Source organism: Mus musculus, chromosome 17, assembly GCF_000001635.26.
Source record: "Mus musculus strain C57BL/6J chromosome 17, GRCm38.p6 C57BL/6J".
Lineage (NCBI taxonomy): Eukaryota > Metazoa > Chordata > Mammalia > Rodentia > Muridae > Mus > Mus musculus.
The window spans coordinates 28455689-28468476 of record NC_000083.6 but is presented as its reverse complement, the minus strand read 5'-3'; the positions used below and the strand labels follow the sequence as shown (position 1 = coordinate 28468476).

At 41.5% G+C, this 12788-nt stretch overlaps 1 protein-coding gene across 1 annotated transcript in view; it reads left to right on the top strand.

The window, feature by feature from the left end:
- The window catches only part of Fkbp5 (FK506 binding protein 5), an 87397-nt gene that overhangs the window by 17673 nt on the left and 56936 nt on the right, over positions 1-12788 (top strand). The window lies entirely within an intron of this gene.

The following is a 12788-nucleotide window of genomic DNA, read 5'->3' as shown; positions in this document are numbered from 1 at the left end:
TAACACCAATAATCTAAGGTGAGACAGGTGTGTGTTTGAACAGTCATTTTAGCTCCAGGCTTCCTGGCAAGCAAGTGAGAAAGGGGAAACTGGGTGGGTTTTCACGGTCAGTGTCTGAGAAAGAAGCTTATCAGATTTTCACTAGAGAAAAAGTCCTGGGTTATAAAGTCAAATCCATATTCAAGGAATGTACTTCCTATCTCCTCCTTTATAAATCACTAAACTTCTGCTGTTGCTGTTTTTACTGCTGTAGTTATATTTGATCAAATGAAGTTCATGTCCACTGTTGTCAAAAGTGGAAATTCCCTGGCTGGGGTATGTTTATGGATTGCCTCTGGAGCTGAAGGCGTTGACGAACAGGAAACTGAAAGCTAGAAGTTCAGGAAATGTATTTAGAGTATGTGGAGAATACATATATAGTGCTTAGCTACTGACGTCCATGCCATTTCAAGACTGAGACTTGTTCTGATGTGTTTAGAGATGGCCACTGAGGATTCTGACAACCATACCCCAGATGCTTAAACACGATACTGGATGCAGCCGTGCTTGAGGCAGCGATGTTGTGCAGCGGAGAGAAAGCATGTAGCAGATGACATATGCTCTGCTTACTCTTGCAGGAAGTGGCACAGCCGGCAGCTCAGTGAATTGTTCGAGGATATTTTGTCTTTAAGAATTAGTTTTAGGCCGGGTGTGGTGGCATACGCCTGAAATCCCAGCACTTGGGAGGCAGAGGCAGGTGGATTTCTGAGTTCGAGGCCAGCCTGGTCTACAGAGTGAGTTCCAGGACAGCCAGGGCTACACAGAGAAACCCTGTCTTGAAAAAAACCAAAAAAAAAAAAAACAAAAAACCCAAAAAACAAAAACACGCACACACAAAACCCCAAACAAACAAACAAACAAACAAAAAAAGAAAAAGGAAAAAAAGAATTAGTTTTAGTTTGGTTCTAAGGAACAGGACATGTACATCCTGTCTTACATGATGTCCTGTTTCACTCAGCAAGTCCTGATGGTCACATTATATCTTCTTATGTTGAATTATATTTTTCTCCATTTTATTAATATACCTAATAGTTTTCTTAGTGTTAAGATTATCAATATTATCTTAAAAGTTAGCTGTGTCCCAAATATTTTCTAATTACTGTAGTATTGTAGGAGATGCACAAAGTCTGTAGAATTCTTTTTTTTTTTTTTTTTTTTTTTTGAGACAAGCTCTCTCTACAGAGCCCTGGCTGTCCTGAAATTCACTATGTAGACCAGGCTGGCCTTGAACTCAAAGAGATCTGCCTGCCTCTACCTCTGCCTCCTGAGTGCTGGGATTAACGGTGTGCATCATCACTGCCAGCTTTAAAGGGGGAAGTTTCTAATATTGCAGTTTTTCTTGTTCATTGTTATATATACATGCACATGCATTATTCTTTTGTTTTGAGGCTAAGTAGTCCAGGCTGGCCTGAAACTCTTGGTCCTGCTACCTTTGTCTCTAGAGTGCCAGAATTTTAGGGGCGTGCCTCCACACCTATCTCACTGTGGTATACTTTAACAAAAGTGGTAAATTGTGGGATCAGTCACACAGAATACTTAAGTGTTCCATTAAGTGAGCTTTGTCTTCCCGCGTCCTTTGAGGAACGTCAGCTGTGTTGGAGTCATTGTTTCCATAGCTCAGTTGAAGCTGCTCTTGTCAGGACTGAGTTTGCTTTGGATCTGTTAGGGTTATTTATGTTTGTCTCTAAACTACTCTAGTGACCAAGAGGATTGAAGGCCCTGACTAGAAAAGATGGGTCCAGGAGGTGAGAAGCAGTGCTTTCCTAAGGGCGGCTCTGGAGTGTCCTTTCTAGCAGAGGGGACTGGGCCCTGGGCTGACAGGGAGCTGATGTGGTGGGAAGATATTGCACTTTATGCGGTAGCTGATCTCCCATTGCAGGGAGGTGTCTCTTCAAGAACAACCATTAAAACCAGGCAGAGAGATGCATACTTTAAATCTCAGCACTCGGGAGGCAGACGCAGCGTCATGTGGCCCATTTAGGCTATGTAGCAAGACTGTTCGAAAGCCAAAGGGTGGACAATTACTCATGAAAGAAACAGACTAAAACTTACAAATCTTTTATTTCTGTTTAGTCTGCTGATTCTGCTAGCTAATATGTATTTTAGTAAAAGCCATCAGCATAATAGAATGAAAACAGATTTATAACCAGTAGTTCTTAACAGGGGAGGTGGGGACCAAAAGGCGCCCCCCCCCCCCTTGAGCTCTTTGGGAGCAGGGACGAGGTGCTTCTTGTTCACCACCTTGTTGGAATCCTCAAGTGGTGCTCAACAGAGTGAGTGTTCCATAAATACTTATTATGAATGACGAGTTTCTGATTAAATACTTGCAATAATTCACATTTTCCACACTGTGGGGTCAGGTCAAGACCAATTATGTTCATCTAAAGCACATTCGTATTCTCAGCCTTTTCCCTCATTAATGACAATTAAAATGTTTTTAATTTATTTTTTAATGTAATTTATTTGTTTTTATTTCATGTGCATTGGTGTTTTGACCACATGTATGTCTGTGTGAGGGTGTCAGGTCTCCTGGAACTGGAGTTACAGATAGCCGGGAGCTGCCATGGACTGGGTTGCTGAGAATTGAACCTGGAACCCCTGGGAGAGCAGCCAGTGCTCTTAGCCACAGAGCCATCTCTCCAGCCCTGAGAATTAAAATTTAACGGATGGATTGTTTTTTAAGATGTGGATGTTAACATATTAAAAAAAATATATAAATGTCTTGTTTTTCATTTTGTTTTGTTTTCTGTTGAATCCTGTGATTTAGAATGGTTTTGTGTATTTCTTAAATATTTTCTCTGTACTTACAAATATATATGGTTTTTGTTGTTGTTGTTTTCAAAACAGTACTTTAATGCAAGTATGTATATTATTCTGTGATAATAGTGGTCAAGCCAAAGGTCTCGTATGTTCAGCAAGTACTCCATCACTGAACTATATTCTTCACCCTTAGGAGAGTTAGGTTCTGTTCTGTAAGTTGCTCTTTTTCTTTAATGTCATTCTTAAACATCTTTCCTCATCAATAACTTTATAACTGTTTCCTTTTTTTTTTTTTTTTTTGGTTTTTCGAGACAGGGTTTCTCTGTATATCCCTGACTGTCCTGGAACTCACTCTGTAGACCAGGCTGGCCTCGAACTCAGAAATCCGCCTGCCTCTGCCTCCCAAGTGCTGGGATTAAAGGCGTGTGCCACCACGCCCAGCTCCTTATTTTTAACTGCTGCATAATGTTTCATTGTTGAGATTTACAGTAATAGTTTGTTATTTTTTTTTCCCCTGTGATTGCTGGGATGACTCCGTCAAGTGCTTGCTGTGCAACCATGGGATCCTGAGTTTGGATCCCTGGCGTCCTTGTGAAAATTCATGTACATGGTGTGTGTCTATAATTCTAACCCTGGGAAAGTAGAAAAGGGTGGATCCCCGGAACTTGCTAGCCAGTCAGCCAAGCAGAACTCAGAACATATCTGTGTTCAATGAGAGATGCCTCAAAGAGTGAGGCTGACACCCAGCATTCACCTCTGGCCCACACATGCCTGTGTGCACACACCCAAATCCACTCACATATACACAAAGACATTTCTTTCTTCTCCTAGGATTGTGTGCCACCAGGTGCTTGTTTCTGAGAATCTCTGCAGTCAGTTTTCTGGACATGATGTTGCTGGGCTAAAGGATATTAAACTTTTTGTAGATATTGGCAAATTTGCCCTTAACACCTTGCCATGCTTGCATTCTCACTACAAATATAAAGTACTATGTTTTGGTGAATATGCAAAGTTTCATTTTGTGGACAGATTCAGGGTCTCTGCTCTCCCCTAACTAACCATCTGTGCCTCAGGCACGTCTCCATTCCTTAGTCTGTCTGTATGGAGGCAGTTCCAGCATCTGGAGTTCCTGAGAGACTCAGCTGTGGACCTGTATTCTCCTCAGGTGGGACAGCAGTGTGCAGCCCAGGGTGTGTGCCCTGTGGTTTGTGGAAGAGACGAATGGTGGAGCCAAGTACAGTAATTTCTTGCTCTCTCAGAGTAACAGCAGAGAAAGCCCCTCACGAGGAGTTAGACTATGAGAGAGCGCACTGTGAAGTTCCTAGTAGAGGGGCCAACAGGTGCAGAGCCCTGGGGAGGGCACAAGGGAGTAGGGGTTTGCTGAGCAGCTCAAGCAGAGGTCGGCCAGTGATCGGTGGAGGGCTTTGGACTTGGTGCAGTTTGTGATGGGAAGCCATTGGAGGGTTGCCAGAGTAAGTTGTTTTAAGCCAGTCTGATTGTCACTTTCCTTACAAATGCTTCAGTTCCCATTTCCTTTGGAATAAAGTTCAAATGCTGTATTCTGGTACACAAGGTCCTTCAGTCAAGTTTGTGCCTATTTATTTAGCATCGTCTGCGTCTTTCCCACATGTACCCTTCACTTTAGCCAAATTGGATCACAAGCAGTTCCTGGATGGGTCATTGGTGATTCATGTCTTTGCATCTTCCTGTATGCTGCTGGCCTGCAGGAAGCCCTCCCCTCTGCCTGCTGTGGTCACTGGCTTGGTTTTGGAGAGTCTGTACTGCTCTTGTCATCTAGCCATCCCTCCCCAGTCCCTTTCTGCTCTAGCAGATGGTGATCTTGGAGTGTCATGTGTCCTCCACCTGCCCTAACTGTATTCTCACCACACCTGTGCTGACTGGAAAGCCCACCCTGCTGTAACCGGCTGTAACTGCCTGCTGTGTTTTCCCTCTGAAGTACTTCACTGTGGTGATCTTACACTGAGCCCTCTGCCCTACAGACCCCCTCCCCCCTCATATGGCTTGCTTTTAGTTTCCTTATGAAATTCTGAAATCGCTGCTAACAAAGACCCTCATGCCTGTGCAGCAAGTCCTTAATGTATTGAGCAACCTCTCCATCAGCCCCTTTCGCTTGATTTTTGAGACAAGTTCTTGTTATGTAGCCCAGCTGGTCTTAAAATTGTGATCCTCCTGTCTCAGCCTAATGAGTGATGGGGTTAGTGTGTACTGTCACCCTGATTTGGTCTTATGTCTTATGTTGAGTTACTTTTTGTATGTGACATGAAGCCAGGTATCCAGTTACAATCTTTATATGTGAAGGGAGAGTTGTCCTGCGCTGCTTAGTGGGAAGTGTTCTTTTCTACCTCCAGTTTCACCGTACCTTTCCTGAAAGCAAATTAATGAGAATGTAGTAATATTCTTGGCTCTCAGTCCTCATGGTCCATCAGTTCCTGGGTGTGTCCTAATAGCAGACCACACTTGAGTACTCTTTGTCTTAAGAATTGGCCACACTGTCTTCAGTATGTTTTGTCCTAACTGTTAATTAAAAGTGCGGTCCCTGAGCCTTGCAGTTTTGTTCTTTTCAGGGTAATTTCAGTTATTTTGAATCCTTTAGGTAGCTCTATGAATTTTAGAATCAGCTTGCTAACTTTTGTAACAAAGTTAACTTAGCTGGTACTAGGGATCTCTGTGGGCAGTTGGGGGAAGACTCAGTAAGATACAACGTAGCCATTTAAAACTGTGAGGGATCTCTGAAGTCAGTCGGAGGAAGACTCAGTAAGATACAACGTAGCCATTTAAAACTGTGGTTGTAAGGACAACTGTCACACTTAAATATTCCAGTTGTATACTACACGCTAAGATTTGGTATGAAAATGGTAGGAAGACAGAACCTTGTTTTCTCTTTTAATGTAATTTTCCTTCTTTGGAACAGTAGTTGATTGAACACAGTGCAGGAGCTAGGGAGTGAGGGTACTGCTCCGGTCTTTTCTGTTCCTCTTTTTGGATTTGGAGATGATCTCACTCTGTAGTCCAGTCTAGCCTTGAATTCATAGCGATCCTCATGTCCCTGCCTCCCCAGTGCTGGGATGCAGACAGGAACTGCCATCCCTAGTTTAAAACAAAACTCTAAGCAAAGAAAGAGTGCAAGCTGTAAATCATCTGTAAAAACTATAGTGAAAAAATCTATAATAAACAAAGAACTAGTAAAATTCAATAGTTTGATTGTATAGCATCAACCATTAGCATCATTGACACCACCAAAAACAGTAAGAATATTACACAGTTGAAAAATATACCCCTCCCTAAGAAGGTAGGTGTCTGTGTGTGTGTGTGTTTCCTCTGTGTAGACTGGGCTGTCCTGGAATTTACTATATAGACCAGGCTGGTCTCAAACTCACAGAAGTCCAGAGGTTTCTGCCTCTCGAGAGCTGGGATTAAAGGTGTATACTGCCACCACTCAGTGCAAAAGAAACTTTTTTGAGCAGACATCTCAGGAAAGAAGATACACAGTGTGCTGACAGTACTCCCTCTAAGAGCTAGACAACTTAACAAAACCCTAATAGTATACATGAGGGCCCTCCTTTGAGTTGTTGATAGTGAGAGGCAACCAACAAAGTCCTACCCAGCTTTGAAGCCTGTGAACCAACATCAGTGACCATCGTGGCACAGTAACCTTAGGAGTGGCAGTAGTGTTGTGCATACTTGTCAGTAAGTAGCAGCTCTCTAATTGGACCTAAGACCTGCTCAACAAGAGGGACACTATGTCTGGTACTGGAAACCTGGCTAGATACTCAGTGTTGGGGAAATCGTGCTTATTGGAAGAAAACCTACAGCTGTTGTGTTACTACATGAACATCCCTAACACTAATCTAAACATCTGCTCACAGATAAGTGCATCACCACCCATCAAGGGAACTTCTCTTAGGAGACTACTACAGAAAACCATAACCAACCAAAATGCAGGATCGTGGAGCCCAGTCCCAATGGAATTTAAAAACTCAACATTCTAAAATAATCCATAGATTTTGTATATATTAGGCAAATATTTGAGGTTTTCTGTAGAATAGAATCTAAACTTAAAGTTCTGTTAAACTCTGTTAGCATTAACAGCAACCAAAGCTAGCCTATACAGTCCCAACCAAAGCTAGCCTATACAGTCCCAACCAAAGCTAGGCTATATAGTCCCAACCAAAGCTAGCCTATATAGTCCCAGGACTTGGCATGCTTTGCTTTCCTCTATGCTTTTCAGTTGATTCGTGAGCAACTGCCTGGGTGGTGCACACACCTCTAGTTCTAGCACTCAGGAGGCTGGGGCAGGAGGATGGACAGCTCCAGTTCTACTCTGAGCTATATGTAGCATGACACAGCTGTCTCAAGCAACATAAAATAAAGCTTTTATTTTTTAACTCCATGTTTAAGAATTTTAAAATTATAATTAGTAATGGTTCTTTGGGATAGAAAAATCAATTTTTGTTCTTTCTACAACCATTTCTTACATATATTAAAGATCAAAGTAAAAGCAGTGTCTGAGCTGGGCGTGGTGGCGCACGCCTTTAAACCTAGCACTTAGGAGGCTGAGGCAGGCAGATTTCTGAGTCGTAGGCCAGCCTGGGCTACAGAGTCAACTCCAGGACATCTAGGGCTACACAGAGAACTCCTGTCTTGAAAACAAAACAAAAATAAATAGAGCTGGGTGTGATGTTGTACTCCTGTTATCTTAGTACCCGAGAGGCAAAGTGTCATTCAGAATGTGATGCCAGCCAGGATGTACAGTGAGACCTTATCTCAAAAAGCCAAAAGACAGAAAAAACCCAAAATATGATGCTTCAGTTATCTAGATTCCCAATGTCACAGTTTTGATAAGCATTTTAAAATAAAAATACCTGACATTTTGGAAGAAAGATTTTATTTTATTATCAGTTAAAGTAGTAGACTTTATAGTGTCCTGGGAAAAAACTCTTTCAAATCTGAGAACACTGAGATTTGCCCAGCAGGGCCTATCGTGTAAGACTTTACACTGTGGAAGTGCCACTGTCCTAGCCATATCTTTTTTTGGCTTAAAAATGGAGTCTGTGGCCTTGCACTTCTGGTTGACTCTGTTGGCTACAGTCACAAAGCAAACAGAAATCCCTAGACAAAATATGTGAGGCAACAGCTTGACACACCAGAAAGGTGACAGCAAGGGGAGAGTGATCTCTGAGGAAATAGAAACCAGCAGGTAAAGCCTTAATTATCCCACCTGACTCCCAGAGTTCTTGTCTGCTGGAGTCCAGGGAGGGCAGGCAGATGGCCTTTGAGAGGAAGGGGTGGGGGGCGGCACCAGAATCTCATTTGCTCTTCAGATGAGCTCTACTGAGTTGTGTAGAAACCACTCCATCAGAGAAACAACCACCCAAAAGGATAAAGGGAGAGAAAGCCCTGTCTTTCTTTTCAGAGCCAGGTATAATGGCAAATGCCTGTCATCTCAGCACTAAGGAAGCAGAGGTGAATTCAAAGCCAACCTGGGCTACTCAGCAACAAGATTCTATGTCAAAAAATGTTTTTGAGTTCCTGCCAACCGAATAGGAAAGCCTTGTAAGTCACAGAACGTCAGGGAGAGTACTTAGAAGCAATTGCCTTAATGTGGGCGGATGCAGCCCTCAACTGAAGACTTCTTCTATCCTCCCAACAAAGTTCCAAAACAAGCCTGGAAAGGATCAGATTGTTTCTAGGTAACTTAACTAGGACAAAGTTTCACATCTAGAGGAATGCAAAAATACCTATCCCTCACCAGGGCCAAATTCACAGTTAGCCTCTGGTGAAACATATCAGGCTTGCCCAGAAACGGGAAAAATTAGTCAATAGCAACAGACCCAGAAATGACTGATGATGAAATTAGTATACACTGAAGTAGTCGTTATAACTATAATCCATTTGTTTAAGAAAATACAGGAAAGACTGAGAGCGTTGAATACAGTTCATTGGAGTGAAACCTACAGAGGGTGAGTGTAATAGCTCACAGTATGGGAGTAGGGGCAGCCCAAACAGTGCAGGAAGAAGATAAGAAAACTATGTCTTAGCAGTGCAGATTATCCAGAGTAAACTTAAGAGATTTTTTTTTTCGGTTTGTTTGTTTTTGTTCTTTTTTTTAAAGGCCTGGGAAAAAGGAATCATTTAGCTATGGGACAATCATGAAAGTATAATGTGTATATAATTACAGTTTTGAAGAGAAAGGGGATTACAGAAAACTCTGAAGGCAAAAAACAAAACAAAACAACAAAAAACAAAACCCAAAAAGCCAGGAGTTTCTAAATTTGGCAAGAAAAAAGGGAGGAAATATAAAAAAGATGTGATTAATAGGAGATACACATTAAGAAGGTTGATTCACATATAAACAATATTAGCGGTCACATTAAATATAAATGGCCTAAAAATATTCAGTTAAAAGGCAGCCTTACAAGTTGAACAATAACTTGTTATGGGCTACCTAGAAGAAATTCACTGTGTTGTATGAATAAGAACATAAGACAAAAGGATACTCCATGCTAATACTGTTTAAGAAAGCTGAAATAATTGTACTGATTTTACACAGATTAGATTTTAGAGCCAACAAGATTACCGATATGAGGAGCTAAAGAAATGGCTTAATAGTTAAAAAGTACTTACTGCTCTTCCAGGTAAGCTGAGTTCAGTTCCCAGCACCCATACTGGCTCACCACCCACCTTTAGCCCTAGCTGATGATCTCTTCTGGCTTCTGCCAACACTCACATGCACATATAATTGCACATAAATGTAAAAAACAGTAACAACAAAAAGATCATCAAGAACAAAGACCTCATATTAAAGGGGATCATCAGTCCTAAGTATTTGTTTGAAATATTTAAATACCTATAAGTAGAACTTCAAAATACATGAATCAGAATCTGACAGGCTGAAGAATGGGGTCTTCAGTTACCACCTCTTTCTTATTAGCTGATAGCACAGAAGATGTCCTCCCTGTTTCCCCAGGTTGGGTATACATCAGAGGCGATTTAGAAGACTTACAGTGCCAGCCAATTTCTTCCTGAATTGACAGTTATATGATATTCTATCCATTATAAACCAAATATACTTTATTTTCAGTTCACATACTGAAAATAAAGATACTGACTAAAAGAGACCATATTTTTAGTCTAAGATAGTGTCAAGGATTTGTGTGACTTAATACTCAAATATTTATTCAGACCAAAAGGAATTAAAAAGTAAAGCTGAGTCTGGGGACAGTGGCCACGCCTTTAATACTAGCACTTGGGAGGCAGAGGCAAGCAGATCTGGGTGAGTTTCCAGGCCAGCTTGGTCTACATGGTGAGTTCCAGCACAGCCAGAGCTACATAATGAGACCCTGTCTCAAGAGGAAAATAAAATCAGTGCTGGGCAGTGGGGAGATGGCTCATCAGTTAAGATGAGCCTACCAGAGGACCTGGGTTCAACTCCCAGCACCCACATGGTGGCTTATAACCATCTGTAATTCCAGTGCCAGGAGATCTCCCAGTCTCTGAGAACACTAGGTACACATGTGATACACAGCTATACATGCAGGCAAAACACCCATATGTGTAAAATAAAATGGAGAAAAACAAAACAAAAACGCTAGGTATAGTGGTGCACACCTTTAAACCAGCACTTTGGGAGGCAGGAGGCAAGTAGATCTCAGAGTTTGAGGCCAGCCAAAAAGCTACATAGTGAGACTCTGTCTTAAAAAAAAAAAAAAAAAAAAAAAGGTGAAAGATACCTGGAAAAATCATAAACACACTTCCAAGAAAATCAAAGGTTAGAAAAAAATCCTTGAATTTAGAAAACAATTTTAATAACTAAGTCATCCAAATGGATTATAGTTTCTAGAAATACCCACAGGAAAAATCTAAAAGAGTAAGTGATAACAGTATTTGTACCAGACTCTAAGAAACCAGAGAGTGCGGCCGGAGAGACGGCTCAGTGGCTGGAGCACTGACTGCTCTTCCAGAGGGCCTGAGTTCAATTCCCATCAACCACATGGTGGCTCACAACCATCTGTAATGAGATCTGATGCCCTCTTCTGGGGTGTCTGAAGACAGCTGCAGTATACAAATGTACATACAATAAATAAATAATTCTTAAAAGAAATAAACTAGAGAGTGAAAAACAAAAACTAAAGTAAACAGAAGAAACAGGTCAAAGATAAAAGCATAAATCAGTAAAAACAACAACACAGAAAAATAGTAGCATAAGCCAATGAAATAAAAAGCTGTGGCTCGGAAACTGCCAATGGGACATGTCTGTGAAGCTCCAGCCTGAGTGAGCAAGGAGGGAGAGGATGCACATTTCTGCTTGGAGTGAAAGTAACAAAGGCTCAGAGCACACATTTTAAGAAGAAGATAGATGATATTATGAGTTACTCTACACAAACAAGTAGACAATGAGTCAAGAGACCAAAGCTTACTTTAGAAGCAGTGAACATCCTGAGAAGTGTTTCATCTGTGGAAATGGGTAATAATTGACAGAGAGAGAATATTTCTTTTTCTTCTTTCTTTTCTTTTCTTTTTTGTTTTGTTTTGTTTTTGTTTGTTTGTTTTTGTTTTTTCAAGACAGGGTTTCTCTGTATATCCCTGGCTGTCCTGGAACTCACTTTGTAGACTAGGCTGGCCTCGAATTCAGAAATCTGCCTGCCTCCCGAGTGCTGGGATTAAAGGCGTGCGCCACCACAGCCCAGCGAAAGAATATTTCTTAACTCGTGGTGTGATGCCAACATTATCATAATTTCAAACTTGAATAGATTGCAAATTTTTAAAAAGTAGAAATAATAACCCTTAAGAGCATAGTGTACCAGGCTCTGGTGACACACATCTTTAATCCCAGCACTGGGGAGGCAAAGGCAGGCAGATCTCTTAAGTTCGAAGCCAGCCTGGTCTACAGAATGAGTTTCAGGACAGCCAGGAATGCACAGAGAAACCCTGTCTCAAAAAGCAAAGAAGAAAGGAGGAGGAAGAAGAAGGAAGGAAGGGAGGGAGGGAGGGAGGGAGGGAGGGAGGGAGGAAGGAAGGAAGGAAGGAAGGAAGGAAGGAAGGAAGGAAGGAAGGGTGAACGCACGAACATAGCGCACATGGTGGCTTCAGCTGTTCATAATTGCAGTCTTGGAGTCTGAGGGCAGCCACCAGGCATACACATAGTGCACAGACATACAGTTAAGCAAACATACAGAAAATGATAAATAAATCCTTAAAATATTTTTAAATATTTTTTATTAGGTATTTTCCTCATTTACATTTCCAATGCTATCCCAAAAGTCCCCCATACCCTCCCCCACACTCCCCTACCCACCCACTCCCACTTTTTGGCCCTGTACTGGGGCATATAACGTTTGCAAGTCCAATGGACCTCTCTTTCCACTGATGGCCTACTAGGTCATCTTTTGATACATATGCAGCTAGAGACAAGAGCTCCAGGGTACTTGTTAGTTCATAATGTTGTTCCACCTATAGGGTTGCAGATCCTTTTATTTAGCTCCTTGGGTACTTTCTCTAGCTCCTCCATTGGGGGCCCTGTGATCTATCCAATACATTGGGGGCCCTGTGATCTATCCAATAGCTGACTGTGAGCATCCACTTATGTGTTTGCTAGGCCCCGGCATAGTCTCACAAGAGACAGCTCTATCTGGGTCCTTTCAGCAAAATCTTGCTAATGTATGCAGTGGTCCCTTAAAATTTTTTATGTCTTTTCACAAACAAAAGTTGTTGGAGCAAATTGGTCTTCCTAATTTAAAAAATAATCTGTGTGTATACTATGTGTATTGCTATGTGGGTGTATATACCCCCTTTTAAAAATTTATTGCTTACATATTTGATGTCATCATTCCACAGTAGCTTCCTCCTGTGGGTTACAGGGGGCTCCAGGAACATAATTAATATCTCATAAATTGCAAAATTCCTTAAAGTGTTGTTGTTGTTAATAAGTAAGACCAATCTCAAATTTTTATTTTTATTTTTTGTTTGTT